This window comes from Octopus bimaculoides, chromosome 7 (genome assembly GCF_046866305.1).
Source record: "Octopus bimaculoides isolate indiv1 chromosome 7, ASM4686630v1, whole genome shotgun sequence".
In the NCBI taxonomy this organism is placed as follows: Eukaryota; Metazoa; Mollusca; class Cephalopoda; order Octopoda; family Octopodidae; genus Octopus; species Octopus bimaculoides.
In genome coordinates this window covers 66,235,333-66,257,567 of record NC_142934.1, presented here as the reverse complement: position 1 = coordinate 66,257,567, position 22,235 = coordinate 66,235,333, and the positions used below count along the sequence as shown (strand labels likewise).

At 33.1% G+C, this 22,235-nt stretch overlaps 1 protein-coding gene across 11 annotated transcripts in view; it reads right to left on the bottom strand.

Annotated features, from left to right (window-relative positions):
• LOC106872834 (putative protein phosphatase 2C T23F11.1) overlaps positions 1-22,235 on the bottom strand; it is a 228,587-nt gene that overhangs the window by 96,629 nt on the left and 109,723 nt on the right. The gene's annotated exons all lie outside the window — the stretch shown is intronic.

Here is a 22,235-nt window from a genome sequence, read left to right as displayed (position 1 = left end):
ACTGGACAGTGACCATACTGGGGCACTGCCTTCAAGGGTTTTTGCAGTTGACTGCATCACTCCAAATGCATATTTCAGTCAGGTATTTATTGTACTGATCAACATTTAGTGAACGGCTAAGTTACCTTTTTGCCATAAGGTAGAGGTTTTTGGCATTTTTATAACCAGTTGTATTGTGTAATGTATAATCACAAAAACAGACACACCCATACACACACACACACACTAGCTGAATAGCCCATCATTGCCAGGCAATTTTTACAATAGAATGTCTTATATAAAGTTTTGTTTATTCTGTCAGAGCATGCCTACCCTGACAGGCGTTTTAATCAGGACAGATTTGTGCAATTTTTTGCAAAAAACTGAGGATTTTTTTCCTTTTTAAATTATTTACCCATTCTACATGACTTTATTCATAAAAACTTATTAAAACTTCAGAAGTTCTTACAACTTTGGTCGTCATAATGCTTTGCATTTCTTTGTTTAATAAAAATTCTTCCTCCTAATGATTTTGCTTTCATTTTGTGATAGACAGCTATCATGCAGAAAATGCCAGCTTCCAAATCCTGTTTTCTAATTAGGTAAAACTGATTAAACTTTAAACCACAATAACATTTTTATGCAATTTTTCTGGAACAAATAAATAAAATCAGATTTAACATGGAAAATTATTTCAATATACCAAATTTGAAAATTTTGACGTAATTTTAAAATTTCATAGTATGTGACAGCAGCAGGGAAGACCCTACAAAAGTAGGGACAGTCAGTCATAGGACATCAAACACACACACATTTACAAATGTACACACAGATAATCACGAGTTGAAAATGGAGTATAGTAGACATATGGATGTATGTATGTACATAAGTACATATATGAATGCGTGTAGAAAATCCACCTACCCCTCTCTCCTTAAAGCTACGTATTCCTCACACTCACCTTTCTCTCCCTTTGTTGGCATTTTTAAAGTTAGTTTTGTGTGTGTGTGTGTGTGTGTGTGTATGTTTTTACAAAAATATGTATGCAGTGTCGCATGTATATGACTGCTGTATTAACATTACACCCCGTTGCCATTCCATATTTGTAACTTACAGAACACTGTACTCTCCTTCCTTGATATCAATCACACTCACTCTGCTACTACATTTCCCTCAGACTAATACTTTTTGCACCCTTCTCATTTTATCATATAATTTGCCCAACACCCCTAGGGAGCACATTATAGATTTTTGTTGAAATCCAAATAGCCTATTATTGAACTGAATGTTAGTGTAACATGTATGCAAAGTTTGGTGAATATTGGTTTGCTGGTTTAGGCAGTAAGATGGTAACAGAAGACAGAAATTGTCATATATATATATATATATATATATTCTTTTATTCTTTTACACATTTCAGCCCCAAGGTTGCAGCCATGTTGGGGCATGTATACTAGAATAAAAGTATGAACAGTCAAACAACTGGTATCTACTGCTCTTTTTCTGTCCCAAAGTCGTATTTATGGATAATATCACTTTGGGATCCGACTATCTCTATGACCTTAAGCTAGCTTTTATCAAAACAGATCATAATTACCTTCCTCATTAGAAATAATTCAATTATTTAACAAGGAAACTGCAACCACAATGCTAAAAGTGCTCCGAAACTAATTTCACAGACTGATTGAAATCATGGCTGATATGATATTGATCTGACATGAATAAATCTTCAATAATTTTTACAAGAGTTAGTATCCTACATGGGGAAATGTTTCCAAGCTACAAGAAATCAATATATCATAATTGATATTAACCAATACTTGACATTGTCTATGGTTGTGAAATTAAGGTGTTGAACTACTGACCATAATGGTTTTGGAGTTCAAATCTTACAACTACTGTATTACGCTCCTGAGTAAGTCACATAACACTGCTAGCCCCAGTATACCTGACTGGCAAAAAGAAAAGCCCATTCCTAATTCACAGTTAAGTGGTTTGGTTACAAATAACAAAATAGGTATCAGCAATAAAACATGCTACACGGCAGTGAAACATGGGCCATGAATGCTGAGGACATGCATAGGCTTGAAAGAAATGAAGCTAGTATGATCTGCTGGATGTGAAAATGCCCTGAGAGAAAAGTTGGACATAAGAAGCATCAGAAATGGTATGCAAGAGAGACGACTGTGCTGGTATGGTCATGTGTTGCATATGGATGAGGACAGCTGTGTGAAAAAGAGTCACACCCTAGCAGTAGAGGAAACCTATGGAAGAGGTAGACTCAGGAAGACTTGGGATGAGGTGGTGAAGCATGACCTTCAAGCGTTGGGCCTCTCAGAGGCAATGACGAAAGATTGAGACCTCTGGAGATATGCTGTGATTGAGAAAACCCAGCAACTAAAGTGAGATTGCAGCCACGCATATCCAGCCCAGTTAAGAGTACTCCTGATGCGTTGTGCAATATGATATGCTTGAGGAAACCTATTGAGTCAAGTAAAACCAATATCGTAGCTGTGGCCAGTGCGCCTGGACGGGCTCCTATGTCAGTGGCATGTAAAAAGCACCATCCAAACGTGGTCGATGCCAGGTCTGCCTGACTGGCTCTCATGCTAGTAGCACGTAAAAAGCACCATCCAAACATGGCTGTTGCCAGTACCCCCAACTGGCCCCCGTGCCAGTGGCACGTACAAAGCACTATCTGAACGTGATCGATGCCAGGCCCACCCAACTGGCCCCTATGCTGGTGGTATGTAAAAAGTACCCACTACACTCTCAGAGTGGTTGGCATTAGGAAGGGCATCCAGCTGTAGAAACATTGCCAGATAAGATTGGAACCTGGTGCAGCTGCTGGCTCTCCAGACCTCAGTCAAACAGTCCAACCCTTGCCAGCATGGAAAACAGACGTTAAACAATGATGATGATGATGTGGTTAACCATGTATGTGATTAACCATGTGTTTAACCATGTATGTGGTTAATCGTGTATGTGTTTAACTATATAAACCTCTATATGCATGTGTGTGTGTGCGTAAATATGAATGCATGTATGTCCAAGTATCAGTATTTGCAAGCATCCATGTTCTTTGTGTGTGTGTGAGTGTGTGTGTGTGTGCACGAGAGAGAGAGAGAGAGAGAGAGAGAGAGAGAGAGAGAAAGAGAGAGAGAGAGAAAGAGAGAGAGAGAGAAAGAGAGCATGTGTAAGCCTTCATATGCAATTAAAGTTAATGTACTAGTAACATTGCCTGCAGCCATAATTGCTGTAAACATGCACAGATGTCATTTGACAAAGTAATCAGTATTCTAGTAGCCTACTAACAAGACTCTTTACAAATAGATAGAAGCACAATGTCACTGTACTATTAAGTTCTAGGAGCTGAACTACAGGCCACAAGTTCCAACATCTATAGAGTTTTGCCCTTTAAGCAAAGTACATCATTCTGCTTCTTTATATAACAAGTAATAACCAAATGCCATTGATCTTTCTTGACTGAAGTTGAGCTCAATAAGAAGAGTTGAAATGGAGATCAATAAGAAGAGCAGACAACGATAAAAAAAATTAACACCTGTTACAACAGTTGCTCAATCTGCTATAACTAGCAGCTAAATACTTTCAGGTTACACTCAAATGTCTTAAAAACATAAAGAAATGGTGGACCACATGGTCATTGATATACAAAAGGACTGGGTAGTCAGTTGGGTTACAGAACCCTTCACTGGAAACTGACTTTGGGTTAAACAATAACAACAAAACATATACAGTAGATAATGTAGTCCTAGATACACTGAGTCTTACAGCTGGAGCTCCATAGATCTGCTTAATCAGAAATTGCCTTATGGCTGAACAACAAGGAATATATACTGTAGAGATAATGTAGTCCTAAATACATTACGAATAAAGATGGGTAGGTCATACCCAGAACCTCCATCATAGATCTGCTTGATCAGGGACTGACACTGGATTAAACAACAATAAAGAATACACAATAGATGACATAATCTCTAGATACACTATACCTCAATAAAAAATGAGAAGGTTACATTTGGAACGTCTTCCATCTTAGACCAGCTCAATTTAGTTGACAACATATAAATATTCAAAAAATAATGTAGAACAAGCAACAGAGATACGTAGTAAAAATAAAAATAAATTAACTGAACAGTTGCGATGACTAAGATACATAAGATGAATACATTTATGTTCATCTCATGACTAATATTGCAGAAATCTTCAGTAACTAACACACTCAACATATGTTGCACCATTTGTCATATAGTAAAACTGCAGGTAAGAACAAATCTAGAATAATTTAGTACTAGTGCAGTAAACTTATTAGAAATGTGTAAACAGTTTTCTGGTTTAATGTAACAGAATCTTGGAATTGTATCATTGGTAATCAAATAAACAAATGCTAAACATTTATGACATGGCTTTATGCAAATAAATGACACTAGTAGTACCAGTGGAAAATGCAAATTACTCTGAAAACTGTAAGAATAGTTGGAAGTTTAGAGAGAGCCACAAAAGATATAATTTCTTTTGAAATTTTAGTTGATTTAAAACATTTGATTTTTTAGATGGTGCAAAAGTCTGCATACGTAGTATCAAATGTATAATCTTATGAGGTGACATTTCTGAAAGCCATAGTCCTTGTTATACATTTATCACCATTTCTACTTTGAGAGTCATTATCTATTGTTTTGCTTTTCTTTGACTTCATGTCAAGAAAAACCAAATGATTGCAAAGCAAACTTCTCGACAACACAGCCACACCTGTACCCCCAATAACAAACATTTACAGGAAATCTCACTCAACACTACTTCAACCAATAAATTCTCAAAGTTATCAGCTCTTTTGATATCTTTTGCTGTTAATCTCTCAATTAAGACAGCAGATTAGTCAAATTGTTCAAATTGTTAGAGTGATAGGACAAAATAGCCCTGCAGTATTTGATCTGGTTTTTTTATATCCTGGATTAAAATCCAACTGAGGTCAACTTCCTGGGTTGATAAAATAAAGTACTACTGGGCTCAATATAATTAACTGTACCCTCCAAAATTTCTGGCCTTGTGTCTATTTAAGAAATTGAAGAGCAGAGAATTGGTAGAATCGTTAGGTAATCAAATAAAATGCCCCTTAGTATTTAGTTATGGCTCTTGTCATTCTGAGTTCAAATCTTGTCATGGTCAAATTTGTCTTTCACCCTTCAAAAGTTGATAAAATAAAAATACCACTCATGTACTGAAAGTTGATTTAGCTTATTAAACCTCTCCTAAATTTGTAGACTTGCGCCTCTATGTTAGAAAATGGACAATCTATAACATCTGTCAAAAGTTTTTACAAAAAGATAGAAGCTAATTATTTATTCATTAAATAAGTAATAATAGAACTGTTTTTGTTTTACTTAACTCCTAACCCAGAAAGACATGAATAAAATTTGCTGAAAAAAGCTGTTAATCAACTATGGTGACAAAATTAATCACTAAAGTAAGTGGTGGGGAGCCATATGTGTAGGCATAAAGATCTTAGCATCAGCTAATTTAAATAAGACTTCTAAAGGATTATAAAAAGTGACAGTATCTTGTATTCATAATACACCACAAACTTACACAAATAGGTTTACACAAACATACATATGAACATGGATGGACACATACACACAAGGAATATTTATAGATTAATTGCTATTGCTTAGAATATCCATATTACAGATATAAATAAATAGAATGACTAAACCACATTGCTTCTTTATAAGAAGAGATTAAAAAAAGCAAATATTCTATAAACAGCTTGAAACTGGAATAAAAAAGAGCCATTTCACTCCCATTAAAATGTGAACATATTAAACCTTAAGATTAATGCTTTACAACATTAAAAACAATAGAGACTTGATGCATTCTTTAATTAACATTATAGCTTTTCTTTTAATTAGTTTGTAATTAATGCAGTTTTTTCTGTTGACATCACAATGTTTATAATTTTTTATATGGTTTAGTCAAAGAAGGAAAGATAGCATCAATGATCCATTTCCATTTTCCAGGGTCTCCAAGACTAGTTGTGGAGAAAGGAGGAGGTTGTTAATCAGAGACCTGGTTCAAATATTTGGAACACTGCACTAGGTAGAGGCACTGAACCAGGCAATGGATTGAGAGTGTTGTAGTGATCTTAAAGAATACATACAAATTAGAATCATAAAAAAAACATCACTAAGCCAGGTAAAAATTTTGATATTCAATCAAATATTCAAGCAACAACAGGTAAAGTGACAATATAACGTTGGCTGTCAGCCTGTTTCAACACAAGAAATGCTTACCAACAATAAATCTACAGGAATCATGATTGTTGAATCAGTTTCAAGCTATAGATGTGTTTGAACAGAGTTAACATTAACTATTGAACTACAACCCACATAAACCTTCTAACTGTATTGTCAACCTTTTTTGCAGCAACTTATACAATCAGCAGAAAGGAATGGCTTTACAATATAATGCTAAAATTACGACCCCCCCCCCCCCATTCCAACCCACTCCACACATCTGACCAAGGTAAAAATGACTGAATATATCTAATATATAAATTACTCTTTGGGGGCTTGAACCAACAAGGGAACTTTTATATGTTCACCTAATCAACTAGAAATAGCAGCCAAACCCCCTTCAAATTACACCCTACTGCATTAAACAAGAAATAACACATTAGATGTTTAAGTTTCATGATAGTCTTTAAAAACGGTATGATCGTGGGTGGGATACCTTTGATTATAGGTTTGCTCAAATGAAGTTCACCTGAAACTAAACAACAACTTCATTAGGTCCTAACTCCACAGAGACAGTGAGATAGCTAAACTGCAAGAATCTCACAGGCCATTCAACTACATTCTCCCTATACTCTCAGACATATAGCAAAATAAGAAAAAGGAAGAAAAGACTGGGCTTTAGATACATGCAACACTTTAATCAACACAACCATAACATTTCATGATAGACTAATAGTGAAAGATGCTTTTTTAAAGCATACTAGATCAATACTACAGGTCAGACTATCGAAGAATCTCAAGTTTCTAGATGACAATGTAGTTCATACTAAGTTTAATTAAGATTTTAATATGAGTGATACTAAGCAATAAATTAGAAGCACCAATTTGAAATAGAAAAGAGCAGCAGACCCATTTACAGTTAAATATAAAGTAAATTGCTTCAAAAGCTACACTGCCCTACATTAGAAGACAATACTACAGTAGTAAAAGAGGGATAAGTTAAATCATCTTTCTGCCACCTGCACATACAGTCTTATCTAATGCAGTTCAACATTAGCTTGTTTTTACTTGACACTATAATGATATCAAATTCCGACCATCATCACCACTCCTCTCACAAAACAATATGGCTAAATAAGATAAAATTATACCACTAATGCTCCAGCATGGCCCTGATTGAGACAGACAAAACAAACTAAAGCAGTTACTATATCAAAGATTATAATTTATATCCATTGTTATGATGTATCTTGGGAAATTCATATTAATACCCTGCGTATGCCAATCTGTCTGTACTGTGATGTAGAAGTAGAACCTATGTGAGGTTGTAATCAGTCGATCATTAGCATTGAGAAAAGGCATTCAGTTGTAAAAATACTTATTACAAACAACAATATGGAAATATGGTGAACTGCAAAATCTACTTAATCTATGATTCCAGTAGAGTAAAATGAATAAGCAACTGTAGAAATTAATTTGGCTTTATAATAGCTGATTTAGAATGAAGGTAGTCATCCCCGAAATAGCTGTTTCACAGTGCCATAGTGAATCTGTCTTTCAGCAGCTATCACATCAATCGAATAACTTTCCAATAAGGATGACTTTTTAAAGCTGTGAGGCAAGAAAAGCCATTAGAACCTACAGGAGAGAGGAAAGAGAATGACAAAATCAAAATTTTACCTTCAGCTGTCACATGTCATTCATGTTTTGCAAATGAAATCTTTTGAGCAAGACTTTTTTTTTATCAAACATTTCAGACACTTAATATGTAATATATATATATATATATATATATATATATATATATATATATATATATATACACATACATACATATATATATATACACATACATACATATATATATATACACATACATACATATATATATATACACATACATACATATATATATATACACATACATACATATATATAAATACATACATATATATAAATACATACATATATATAAATACATACATATATATATATAAATACATACATATATATAAATACATACATATATATATATATATATATATATACACATATACACACACACATATATATATACACATATACTCACATATATATATACACACATATATATATACATATATATATATATACACACACACACACACACATATATACATACATATACATACATACATATATACATATATATATATACACATACATATATATACACATACATACATATACACATACATACATATACACATACATACATATATATATATATATATATATATATATATATATATATATACATATATAAAAATATTAGTTAAAGAATAAAAAGATTGGGCTGCAAGGAGAAGTGCTCAGAATAACTGAGACAAGCGTAAAATATTAGTTATAGAATAAAAAGACTGGGTTAACGACTCAACATATCACACCCCGTCAATGAACATATATAAGAAATACAACATAATCCGTCAAACATAAGGAATAAGAAGAAATAACGCAAGAAGAAATAATAAATAAATTAAAATATAGCATATAGTATAAAATTTTTATACACGAATATATTGTTTCAACCGATAACATGGAACTGAAAAAAATTGAGTTAAAGGTATAATACAATACACGTGAATATCATTTCATAGAAGTTAAAAAAGTTAAAATTAATACGAATAAAAATTAATACGGAAGGAGTAAAAATATCAAATAACTTATATAATAATATAATATAATATAAGTCGATATAGTAAAATAAAATGAAATGAAGAAATGAGGTACCATAAAGTAGTCTATCGGTTGAAAAAACAAGGACAGAAGTGATTTAACACCACTTAGAATTAAAGTTCAAAGTTCTTCAACTCCCTCGGGCACATTTTACACCTCAAAACCAGTAGACACCAGACTAACTGCTCATGGCTCAGAAACTCAAATCTGCTGGTAGTGATTCATTTAATTTAAGGTGAAATGATTCTACTTTATATTACCTCAGTCCAGTTAGTCATCAGAAATACGAGGGGGGCTGAAAAGTTCCTAGCTTCAGGTAAAAGAAAATACAGGAGGATCAGTCAATTATGATTTATTCAAAATATTCCCCTCTCAGATTCACACACTTATTGCAGTGGCCTTTTGGTCATTCAGTTTTTTTAAAACCTGTAAAAAAACTCAGAAGGTTGGAGCCTCCAACCAGACCTTTTGTGATACCATTAAAGTCACAAACTTTTCAGCACCCCCTCATATATACCATAACAATTTGGTCCATCATCCAATTGTCTATGTCTTGCCTTGCTATTAAACCAGGCATGGCTGTTGGGATACAGTGTTTGCTTTGTAACTATGTGGTTTTGGCTTCTGTTGCACTATGTGGCACTAGAGGTGAGTACTATAGCGCAAACCAGCCAATGCCACTGAATGGAAATGGTAGACAGAAATTGCATGGAAGCTTGCCGTGTGTGTGTAATTTCTTTGATCCTATGCCTACTCAATTAGGACTGAACGAGAGCTTGACAGCAACAGCGATTTCTTTTAAACCAAAAGACTAGTAGTTATAGAATGAATTAAACTGATTTGGGTGAATACTGGTTTATCAACCCATCAATAGAATGTGAACACTGAACAGTTATCTCAACCACTGAATCAACTAATTAAAGAATATGGGACAAATAACAAGAGAACTCAACTGTTTAACATGTTCATAATAGAGGGATGTTACGATAAAAACAAATAACCAATAGGATGTATTGGCAGACTATCCAAAATAGTCATGATTCTTACCTTGTTACTGAAAATGCTTAATTTTTCAGGACCTAGCCACAGAGGTGTAAATGAATGATGTAAACAGTGGGAGTACTGTACAATGAATGGCTGCTTTGTTATTTTGTAGTGATAAGATTAAACTCTATCCTTCCTATAAGCTTTTTCACAGCACAAAGAGATATCACAACCAATTAGCACCTTTAAAAGTGGAATAAGGTCCCTAACACACAACAATATATTACAGAAAACAGCAGTGAATAAGAAACAAGGAAGAAGGTAGCTATCTCTTTCAGCAGAATAAAGTCAAGATACTTCCTGCAGATAAAACTGAATTAATAAAAACTGTTTCTGAATTAGGAACAAGGCCAGCAATTTTGAGGGAAGGGGATTAGTCAATAGCATTGACCCTAGTAATTAACTGGTACTTTATTTTGTCAACACCTTTGTGGGAATTGAAGTTAGAATGTAAAGAGTCAGAAATTGGAATCATTGATAAAATATGTTGGAAATACAAGTAATAAAAAATAGCATACATAACTAGTCAGCTTTTACATACTGATAAATAAGCGCTAACTAATTAAAGTCTAGGTTTTTTTTACTTCATAAAAATAAAAAAAAGAAAATCCTTAAATAGTTTTTCAAAATAATAGAAATAGCCAAAGAATATTGAAATAGAGAAAAATATTCAAGCACTTGCATATCTTGCAATCTACTGTTTTTCCAAATTTGATAAAAGCAAAATGAAAAGCAGTATTTTCATCCATCTCATAATTAAAAGATATCTAAACAAAATATTCAAAAATGATGTGTTCTTAATCTACAGAAACACTGTGACATAATTTTAAGTGCTTTAACTTACAGGTATTTTATTTTAGAACTTTGAGATTGCATCAATATGTAGAATACAAGTCAATGAAGCAAATTCAATCTCTGTAATCGGAATGTGTATTAAGTTCTACATGTTGTAGCTTGTACTAAAATCTATCAGGTTTAATCCTGCTCATCCGCTGTTTGAATATAAACAAACAGTAATAATGAGTGTAACACAAATACAAGATGTTTAACTATGGAATCTAATTATAAAGCAATTGTTAGGCAGGAAAGGAAAAAAAAAAAAACAATGCAAAAAAAGGTCTAGTAAAAAAAAAACAAGAAATAAATGTCCATAAAAGCTATTATTGAATATAAAAGTACTTAGAAGAATTTTGAGAGATTTAACTCCAAATCAGGAGTAGGAAAAAAAAGATTTAATAATTATCTAATATTAGGAAATTGTTTGATAAATATTTATAAACATTTAATATGGAATGATTTATTGTTATTAAAATGACAATTATCCAGTCTATTCATCGTTAGAATGTATATTTATAAGTGACTTTATATTTCAACTAGTTCAATCTCTGATTGTCATCAGGTGCCCTATCTCCAAATGTACACTTGTTTCAGGCAAGATTCAAACTAGCAGCATTTATGAGCATCTTACAGATGACTCAATAGATATAGATGGTGATACCTTTCTTTGAGAAATAAAGATTCCTACTTTGAATTCATGTATACATGACAAAGGTACATATTTGGGAATAAAACTGATGATGTTTGAAGATAAAATCAATATAGTGTAAATTATATATACACAACCTAAAGATTGTGTTTAATAGATTGGAAACTCATCATCTACTGAAAAACCATACAATTGAGATTTCAAATCTCAATATACAGCTAAGAACCTTACAATTCAAAATCATCTAAAATATACAATGATGTTGACTTCTAAATGCAAGGCATGAACAGATTCAACCTGTTCCTATCAAATATATCAAGTGTGGTTGTATAGTAAGAAGTTTGCTTTCAGACCACATGGTTCCAGGTTCAGTCACACTGCACACTTGGCACCTTGTGCAAGTGATTTCTACTATAGCCCTGGGTTGACCAAAGACATGCAAGAACAAAAACAGCCCCAAAATCCTTTACAGTGCAATTCATTACAGCAAAATATATGAACACAGAATCCAGAAAATTGGAATTTAGTTTAGGGTATTTAGTTTATCAACTGCTATGTCTTTTTGTGAATCTTACCAATTATCAGTAGTGAGAGTAAACCCATTTGAGGGAAAGTGAACGAAGATAATGCTAAATTATTTGCATCTGGCCTTTGGCTACTGTTAGAAAAAGTCAGGTGTATTGCAATCATTCAAATAAAAGAGGTTTTGTTTTCCTTTTGCTAAGGCCTAGAAGAAGGGGCAATGCCAAAGGCTTCTGTAGGTCCAGTGAGACCAGTGAGCTTGATGTCATTAATGCTCCATTTAAATTGTTGCAGGTCAATATTTATAAGAAAGACATGAGCAGGGAGAAGATTCCAAAGAGAATGTTCTGGGCAGCAAGGCATGAGCATAGTTATTAGTGCAGGGCCAGGGTTACAGTGGATGCAACTTCGATGATAAGAAGAGATAAAATGATAAGAGGAGATAAAACGGGTGCTTGAATTGAGAAGGCATGAAAAAACTATTTCTGAGAAAGACGACTTTTATAACAGCTATAGGAAAGACAGAGAGAGGGGACAGTATGCCTGTGGATAGAGGCTGAAGTGTGTTTGTTAATGAGAGATTGCCAAACAATGAATGGCTCTTCTCTGAACACAGTTCAAGATGTCTAAGAATAAATTCTCTTTTCATTTCACTCATTTTTGCAGCCCTGAAAACGGTCATGGGAGCTGCTTTTTTCAAATTAAACCAATTTAAAAATACAAACACATGATATCATCCTCAATGCTAATGAATTACAATATTGAATAATAAACTCATGAAGCAAATTTTTCAATATTAACTCTTTCTCTCTCTCTCTCTCTCTTTCTCTATCTATCTCTCTCACACACACAGTGCTTTAATCTTAAGAAAGATAAATTACTGTACTTAATTCTATCTGCCAAGTTAGGAGAAAAGTGTCAAGGGTCTGTCAAAATCATTCAAGCAACATCTTCAATATCACAGCTCAGTTCAACAACAACGACATAAATATCAACACAAACTCCCTAATCAATATTTCCCTCAGATTGGTCCATTCCACAACTGAATATGATAATAAAGTTTAAAAAGTCTCAGTGACAAGGTGTAACTTATCTTTACTCTTTTAGTATTAAGAAGCTGAGAAAGAAATCTCCTTTTGGATTAGAACTCAGGAAACTTTCCCAGATAATCTCATGCCAGCGAGGTCTAATAAAGCAACCTTCAAAATGCCTACATGCTCGAAAATGTACATACATCAAGGTATATTTGTAGAAAATTTTACGAAAAAATATTCATTTTTCCTGGAAGTTAAGAGGAATTTAAGTGGACTCTGTTGGTATTTCTGAAAATTGTCCCCCACCCCCATTCCAAAACACTTTCACCGAAAATTTTTGTATATTTGGAATCTACATAATAAATAATATAAGCATAGAAGATTTCATTAAAAAATATTCATTTTTCTGAAAGTTATGACCTTCCAAAGTCGGGGGGGGGGTGTACAACTCTGTAGTTATGCCACATAAACTTCCTGTTGACAAAGAGTTCATAACTCCAACTAAAAAGATTTGTCTCCTCTTACACACACTTCTTGTTTTGACACCACACTTCCTGCTTAACACAAACTTTTAGCCCCTTTTCTCTTTTTTTAAACCTAACACAACTCTCAATTTTCATGCATCCTTATTTTTCCAACCATTACCTACATGAATTACCATTGAACTTTAAAAGCTCAAAGACAATATAATGTACTGGTATATTTATTTTTTTATATATTATTTTTTTCATTTTTACTTTTTTGTAAAAAACATTTTCATTCTCCCTCTTCTTGGAAATTTGCCATGCAATGAAAGCCGGTTAGAAATCTTTATTAAAATATGCTTCCAGTTTAGCATTCTGCCTTATTATTTTTCATTTTCCTATATATATATATATATATATATATATATATATACACACACACACACACACACATATATAGTCTCTCAACTACCACTCACAACTATAAATTTGTTCCTCTCATCATACTTTGCCCTCTCTCATCACTGCCTAAAATCACACACACACACACACACTATCTATGTCTCTCTCTCTTATATTTTCCTTCACTCATTTAGCCCTTTGCCTAGCATTTGAAAAGCAATTTCACTGGTGTTGATGTGATAGAAAAAATATATATATATTCTGCAAAGTGGTTGGAAGTGTATTCAGCTGTAGAAACCATGTCCAACCCATGCCAGCATGGAAAGTGGGTGTTAAATGCTGATAAGGTGGGTGGATGCATGGACAGATATATTATAGAGAGATGAGGTCATTTCAATTATCTGGAGCTGTATGAACTTATATTACTTTCATATTTTGTTTTATTTCCTTTACACTTATACATAAGGATATTATGGGTGGGGGTCTGTGTATAGTGGAGAGGCTAACAGAGTATCATGGGAGGTATGAATGTAAAAGAGTGGCAAGGGAGAGAGACTCTTTTTCACAATATATATATATATATATATATACACACATACATACATACATATGCCAGTGTTTAATGAAAGTAAGCAAGTTGAAACTTTGATGTCACTGTCAACCTTTTCCATGTAAAAGGTTTAATAAACATGTACACTACTAAAAAGCAATGAGTAATCTTTTAGTTTAATGTTGAACTGTTTTTATTCATAGCTTGAAATAAAAACTAACATGAACACACACACATCTCTACTTTCCTTTCCAAGTCCTATAGGGCATTTTCCATTACTTCTGCACATATCTCAAGCTGTCTCACAGCCAAAAGGCCTTTATATATATATATATATATATATATATATATATATATACCAACTACTTCTGTTATTTTCCATTATGTCTTGTCCTTATTCTGTCACTGTTTATCGCTTATTTATGCTTTCATCACCGTCCTTTATGTCCACTCACTTATTCTAGCACCGTTTGTTGTTCGTATCACCAAAGTAAACAATCTTATCAAGAATGGTGTGAAATTATGATTTTTTATTAATAACTGATGAGGGATAAGCATGTCCATTATCCATGATTTTACCATGCGTTCCTTTGTCATCCTTCTGTGTAATTTTTTTACTCCTATATAGTGTGTGTGTGCATGTGTTATATATATCGTCATTTAACATCCATTTTCCATACTGGCATGCGTTGGACAGTTTGACAGGGGCTGGCTCAGCAGAAGACTGCACCAGGCTTCACTGTCTGTTTTGATAGGGTCTTTATGGCTGGATGCCCTTCCTAGCACCAACCACCTAACACACACATACATACCCACACACACAGAGGATAAAAATTTTGTTGAGAAAAAAACCAACCACAAGTCCTTACATTAAGTTAGACAGTCCCTGGTCACTCACCTTTAGAAATACAGTGAACCAGTGATTGGTAAACTGGAAATCAGTAACCAATGACCTTGTTCACTAATTGTGATGTAAAATTTAAGAAAACAAACAATAATAATAATAATTAATAAAACAAATCCTCAGACTAAATCTGATAACTCTGCTTCTAATTGCTTGTCTTTTAGCAGTATGAAAGGAATATAAAAAATTAATGAATCTTTTTTTTTAAATGGAAAAAAATGGAGATAAAACAGTAGAATTAATATTTAAACTTTACTAAAATCTGAAAATCGAATTTGCTCATACTGCATTTTTGATAATAACATCAGTAGCACATTTTTGATAAATAACATCAATAGCACATTTGTTAACTAACTGTAACTAGTAGGCCTTGACAAACAAAAACAAAGAGATTTTTTTCCAATTTTTCTGATGGAATATCAAGCAAACAATACTAATGGGAGGTGGCATCAACCATGTCAAACAACCTTCAAACATAATTTACAACATGAATGGAAAAGTCAATTCATTTCCAGTATAATGCAACCATATTGAAATATATAGACAAATTTCATCATTCTAAAAGCTTTTGGAATTCAATTACTTTATAGAATCTAACTTCCGTAATAAATTCTATTTACTTTACTATATTTTTATTATCATCAATCATTCAATCAATCAGCATTTAATTCACACAACAGAGTCAATTGCTTGAGTTTTTCTAATCAGATGCATCCATTACCAATGGGTAGCTAATTATTGATACTGAGAGAGAGAGAGAGAGAGAGAGAAAGAGTGCCTGCATAAACTATATCAATGAAAGGAGTTGAGCACAGTAATGAAAAAGAATCAATGAAGCAATTCTCTAATACAATGCTTCTCCAATTTACACCAAGTTGTACCCTAGCTATAATTCCCTTATAGAATTATATGAGCTGTACCAGTTAAAAGTTAAGAGCCTTAGAAAGAGACAGGATATGAAATATTGATATTTCAGCCCGATGAACTAACATTGTTGACTTGGCCTGTATGTTTTCACATATAAATAACTAGGAAGTAACTTTTTCCTACTCTGTTTCTTTTTTATTTCATTGTATTCCTGTCACTAATTTCAAATCCCTACCTTCACTTAAATTTAAATGGAAAGTCAAGGCTTATTAAAATTATATAATTGATATGTAACTCATTTTCATGCATATTTGCAAGTGGAAGTTGCACAGAAGCCCATTGTGTGTGTATGTGTGAGTGAGAGAGAGAGAGAGAGAGAGAGAAAGAGTACATGCATGTGTGTCTAAGTGAATGTTTACATTCTACTTCCTGCTTGAAAATTGTGTGAGTGTTAGCAATAGGAAAGGAATCCAGTTGTAAAACAATACCTCAATAAGTAACCATCCAACCCATGCTTACATGGAAAAACAGATGTAAAACAAACAAATGAATGAAACAAATTATATGATATACCTGCTTATAGAGTGACTGTTATAATGAACTAATGTTATATTCATAATCATAGTCAAAACACTTTGCAGTATTTCATCTGTCTTTACATTTTGAGTTCAAATTCCATGAAGGTTGACTTTGCCTTTCATCCTTTCAGGGCCAATAAAATAAGTGGCAGATGAGCACTGAGGTCAATGTAATCAACTTACCCCCTCCCTCAAAATTATTGGCCTAGTGCCGAAATTTGAATTCAATATTTATAATCAATAGTAACTGTCAAATATTAAAACAAAATACGTGGACATTGTGTTTATATCTTATATTATTGGTTGGCTGAGACAGAAGTAAAAGAAGTAGGGTGGGGAACAATAGCATTGATTCAATTGAAGATCATTCATGATAAAGTGATAATTTGGTAAAAGTACTGAAAAGAAATATGTACTTGAGCAAGTGTTTTAAAGCTTTATAATAATCATACAGTAGTCTGGTCTGAAGCAAGACATATATTTACTCCTATCTTTGAAAGTAAGCATTATTATCTATCCCAAGTACTTAATTATCCGTTTCAGTGTTATAGATATTTTGAACTTAAAGTGTCAGAGCTGACTGAAGCTATACAACCTTAGTATCACAGACTGATATACTCTACATCCTAAATATGTAAAAGTTTCAAAGTACATTAAGAAGTAAAATACCTGCTCCAAGCACTCATGCAAATGTATAGATTTATTAAAACCATATTAATGTACAAAAAAATGTTACAAGAAACACTGAAAAAAAAATTAGATAAATATACATAGTTACTGTCCTTTATTGATTTTTCTCTCAGTAGGAGCTCCCTCACATGATATTGTAATTATTTCAAGTCTCCTGATCTACATAAATATGCACACACTTTCTAGATACTACCACAGAGCAAATCACAGCATTTTTGCTTTACTTTCGCAGCATACATTTTCACCTTAAGACTTAAATATTGCAAAAACATCCCACTCCAATACACCAGCAACTTTCTTCCCTCCTGCATTTCTTCATTCTAATAACTAGATAATTTTTCAGCACTACAGTTATTCATTTTACACATCAAGATTTACCTCTAGACATTTTTATCAAAAAGTTATGAGAGTAATATGTGAAAAATCCAAAACATAACACCTCACAATATTTTGTGTTATAACCTAGTGGAATTTAAACTGTGGTCAATCAGTATCACCAGTTGATCTCTCTCTCTCTCTCTCTCTCTCTTTCTCTCACTCCTTCCCCCTATGACATACCAACATTAGAATTGTTAACCTGCATATCTCAGAAAGCAGAAAAGATAGTTTTGGAAATATTAGGTGAAATTATATGTAAACACTTAGCTACAGTTTCATAACATTAAGTAGATAGATAATTTTCCTGGATAGAATGCTAGTTCATCTCAAGTAACATTCCCAAATGATCTGGTACCTTTTCCCAAGAACTTAGTGAACAAACAAATCAAAAATAAGAGATTCGGACTTTTATCTTTACTTGGTAGAGTTTGGACGGTCAAGGCAAAAAGCTGTTGGAATATTTAAGCCATTTGGTCAAATCTGCTGCAAGCATTTTTTGCATGTCTAAACTGAATCTCTTATTTTTGATCAGTTATGTTCACTTAATCGATAGTGATAGACACCAGATTATTTGGGAATGCTACCAAATAAAAAAAAATGTCATCTCATTGACTTCAGCATGGCTAGACAGATAGATCTCATAGATGTAATATTCACCTGTAAATTGAGAGAAACTCAGTACTGGACAGACCATAACATGGAACTGAGAATGGTTGGAATGGAAGTGAATACTTAGAACATTTGAGAGTATAAACATCAACAAACTTAATTGCAGCAACCTAAGCAGCCCAAATATCTATAAACTCCTTCAAATGCATTAAGACAAGTAGAACATGTATATTTTTTGATATAAAGACACAGAATTTTTCTATAGCTCCTATCAAATTGTCAGATGGCACCATTCTACTGAAACATCAGTAAGCAATAGCTTGTCTTTTAGCTGTTATTCCATCACCATTCACTTTCCTTGCCAGGGATTTGTACCAGCCACAGATCTGTTCAGCAGCTCTCTGCAAGTTATCTCATAGAAACTCCCCAGTTGTCCTCTATGTTGTAAGTTTCTGTCCCCCACATCTTTCTAGCATCAGCATCAACTAAAAAAATACGAGTATTCAGTGAATGGGCAGAAGAATTTTATGTCCATTTTTTAAATCTAAAATGAAGTTTGAGTGATTGCATATCATACATAGCAGGAAGTTTTCCACCAGTTGACTTAATATTTAAAAGAACTTGAATGAAAAGCAACAAATTACTACAAATAACCATTAACATAATGGGTGTGTCCGTTGTCATGTTTTTATATATCCTGTACTAGTTGAGGAGAGGTGGGATCCAAAACTTTGTTAGATTTAGATGTATTGCCATAAAGATATAATTACATATACACCTAAATATCTGCATACACAACACACAAGCATACACATGTGCTAACATATGTACATATTCATGTATACATGTAACACGTACACAAGCACATATATACAAAAGGGTGCTGAAAAGCTCCTGGCTTTAAGGGTATTGCGAAAGGCTTGGATGGAGTCCAACCTTCCAAATTCTTTTACAGGGCTTACAAAAACTGAAGGACCACTGCAATAAGTGTGTGAATCTGAGAGGGAAATATGTTGAACAAAATATAATTAACTGATTTTTCTGTATCTTCTTTTACCCAAAGCCAGGAACTTTCCAGCACCCTCTTGTATATATGTAAATATGTGTATCAAAAGTTTTGATGGATTTAGAGAAGAGAGAGATGGTCTTATGTATATATATATACATAGTAGTGGAGACTCAGTGTATATGTGTATCCATGAGAGTAGAGAACCTATGAATACAGTCTCAGAAATAGGCTGACTTTATAGTGCTAGTTTATAGTATGTGGTGAGTTAAGAATACATGTCTACTTCCAGCTATGAAATAATAAAAGAAATAAATTGCATAATAGAAAATTTGAAACAAAAGTGAAAAAATTTCTCTAATTTACCTGCCTATATAGGCTGACTGCATTCTTATTCAATAGAACTTTAATTACAAGTAACATATTTCAGGCACATGATAATATTTTTTTTTTCTTTTTTATACAATCCAATAATACATATGTCAGGATGTGAATTGAAAGAAATAAGCACAAAAACAACACTAAATAAGATAAATATAAAACTATATTTGATATAAAATGAAAATTGAAAAGATAAAACAGAACAGGAAAATAAAGAAACATATTAACATCAAATAACACAAACTAAAATAATACTAACCTAATTGAGGCAAAATCTAAATTAAAAATATTGACCCAGTTCAATTGAATCTAGACATAACAGATACACCTACACATTGAGCAGGAGAGAGAAAGAGAAAAAGACAGAATAATTGGGCAGATGAGTGTGTGTGTGATGTTTTAATGTTATGTAAATGCTTCCAGGAATCTCTAAGACAATGCTAAACTGATTTTAATTGCATCCAATCCCTACATGCTAAATTAAATGTATCTTTATTCTTATCAAACTCTTTTAATCTCTCTCTCTCTTTGGGAATATACAGACAGTATGTCCCATTCCCAAATAAATATACTACCAAATGTTCCATTCTCTCTGATTCTGTCAACTATCAACCACTTGTCACTCACTTCTAGCATCTCAAATGGAAACAGGAAGAGTATCATGCCATAAAATCTTGCTTCAAATAAAGCCCCATTCAAACCCAAACTAACATCAGAAAAACAAAACATATTAAATGAACAATCCAATGAACAAGTAGCAAGGAGCTCAGAATTCATAACCTACTTTGAATTTCTGTCCACAACATTTAACTATTAAATGTACCAGCCCACTTTCGTTTTTGTCTTAGCCATAAGAGGAAAGGGCAGAGTCCAAGATTGCTTTTTTTTCAAGATCTTTAAGTTTGGTGAGAGGAAGAGGAGCTATCCTCAGATCAGAGATACAACCCAAATTCTTGCAACAGAATGGACTCTGGCAAAGGCCTTCAATGTTCTAGGTGATATATTAAATACATACAGCAGAAGCACAAATAGCAGTTTAGCTATAAAAAATAGGAAGTGTTTTGCAGTATTGCAATGGTGAGTTCAGTTGTGCCCACAAGAAAAGTCAACATGGGTAAGCCTGGTGTCCTATCCATGGGATGAGATTTGGCTTTCAGTATACTTTAAGAGTATATCAACCAGAAGTAGCCACCAGCTTCTTAGAAGACATCCAAACTCACTTGAAAAAGAGATTTAAAAATATATATATATTGTAACTATCATGAATTTTGAAAAAAAATAAATTATGTTGCTCTAACTTTCTTACTCGAATATATATGACACTTAATCCCAGGTCAATACTGATTGAACAAACCTAGGTTAAAAGGCTCTGCTCATCCTATCTCTTTATTTTTATCCCTAAGATTGCATATCTAAGACTACATTAATGAATGTCCAACTCATGTCAAAATGACACGGTATTATCTGAGGATAGTTTAACTATTCAGCTATTTCAGCAGGTCTAGCAACCACATAGCAGTGTTCATTCATTGCCTCATAGATAATCTCTATAACAGTGACTGTGATCGGTGGAAAACATGTTAAAACAGATGGTTTCAAGGCATTCATAACTAATTACATGGAAACATGACAACCATTTAGAAACAAAATCTGTTCAACAAAAAATTTTTAAAAATTTTTTTTTGTTAATGGAAAATTCCAACTGCTACAATTCAGAGATAATTTCTTTTATTTGTCAGAGAATTCTATTCAATCAAGTTTCTACTTGACCAAGTGAGTGCTAATTTATCCTGTTCTTTGTCTGTTGCTACACTTTATTTGCTGCAATCATTGTTTAGCCCCAAGTCAACCCTGGTAGAATATAATATCTATAATCAAAAGTGTTGTAAGTGGGACTGTCAAATCTTTATTCAGACCATGAATTTATGAACATATTAATGTGTCCTTTAATTTAACAAGATAGAATATTAGTTGAAAGAGATTTGCCTACTATTTCTAGTAACAATGTAGAGTTTCTATCATTAGCTTGCAGATACTTTGTTGACGCAGACATGTCAGTCTGAAAATCACATGCAAAGTATCAAAGGTTCTATTTTCACACTTTATTTGCAAGTTTGAAGAAGATGAAAAATTGATAATCTTTTGAAAGACCCTCCTAGACTGGGAAAAAGTAAGGTGGAGTGAGTGGAATTAATATTCAGGTGAATATCTGAAGATACATTGAGTGGTATAGTAATTCCAAGCAGATGTTATAGTAGAGGAGGACTAGATAAAGAGTTTTAAGCATAAGGTTTGTCAGATGAGATACAGAAGTAGGTGAGTGAATCAAGTAGATTTATTGAGGGAGTGGAAGCAAACTCAGAGAACACATT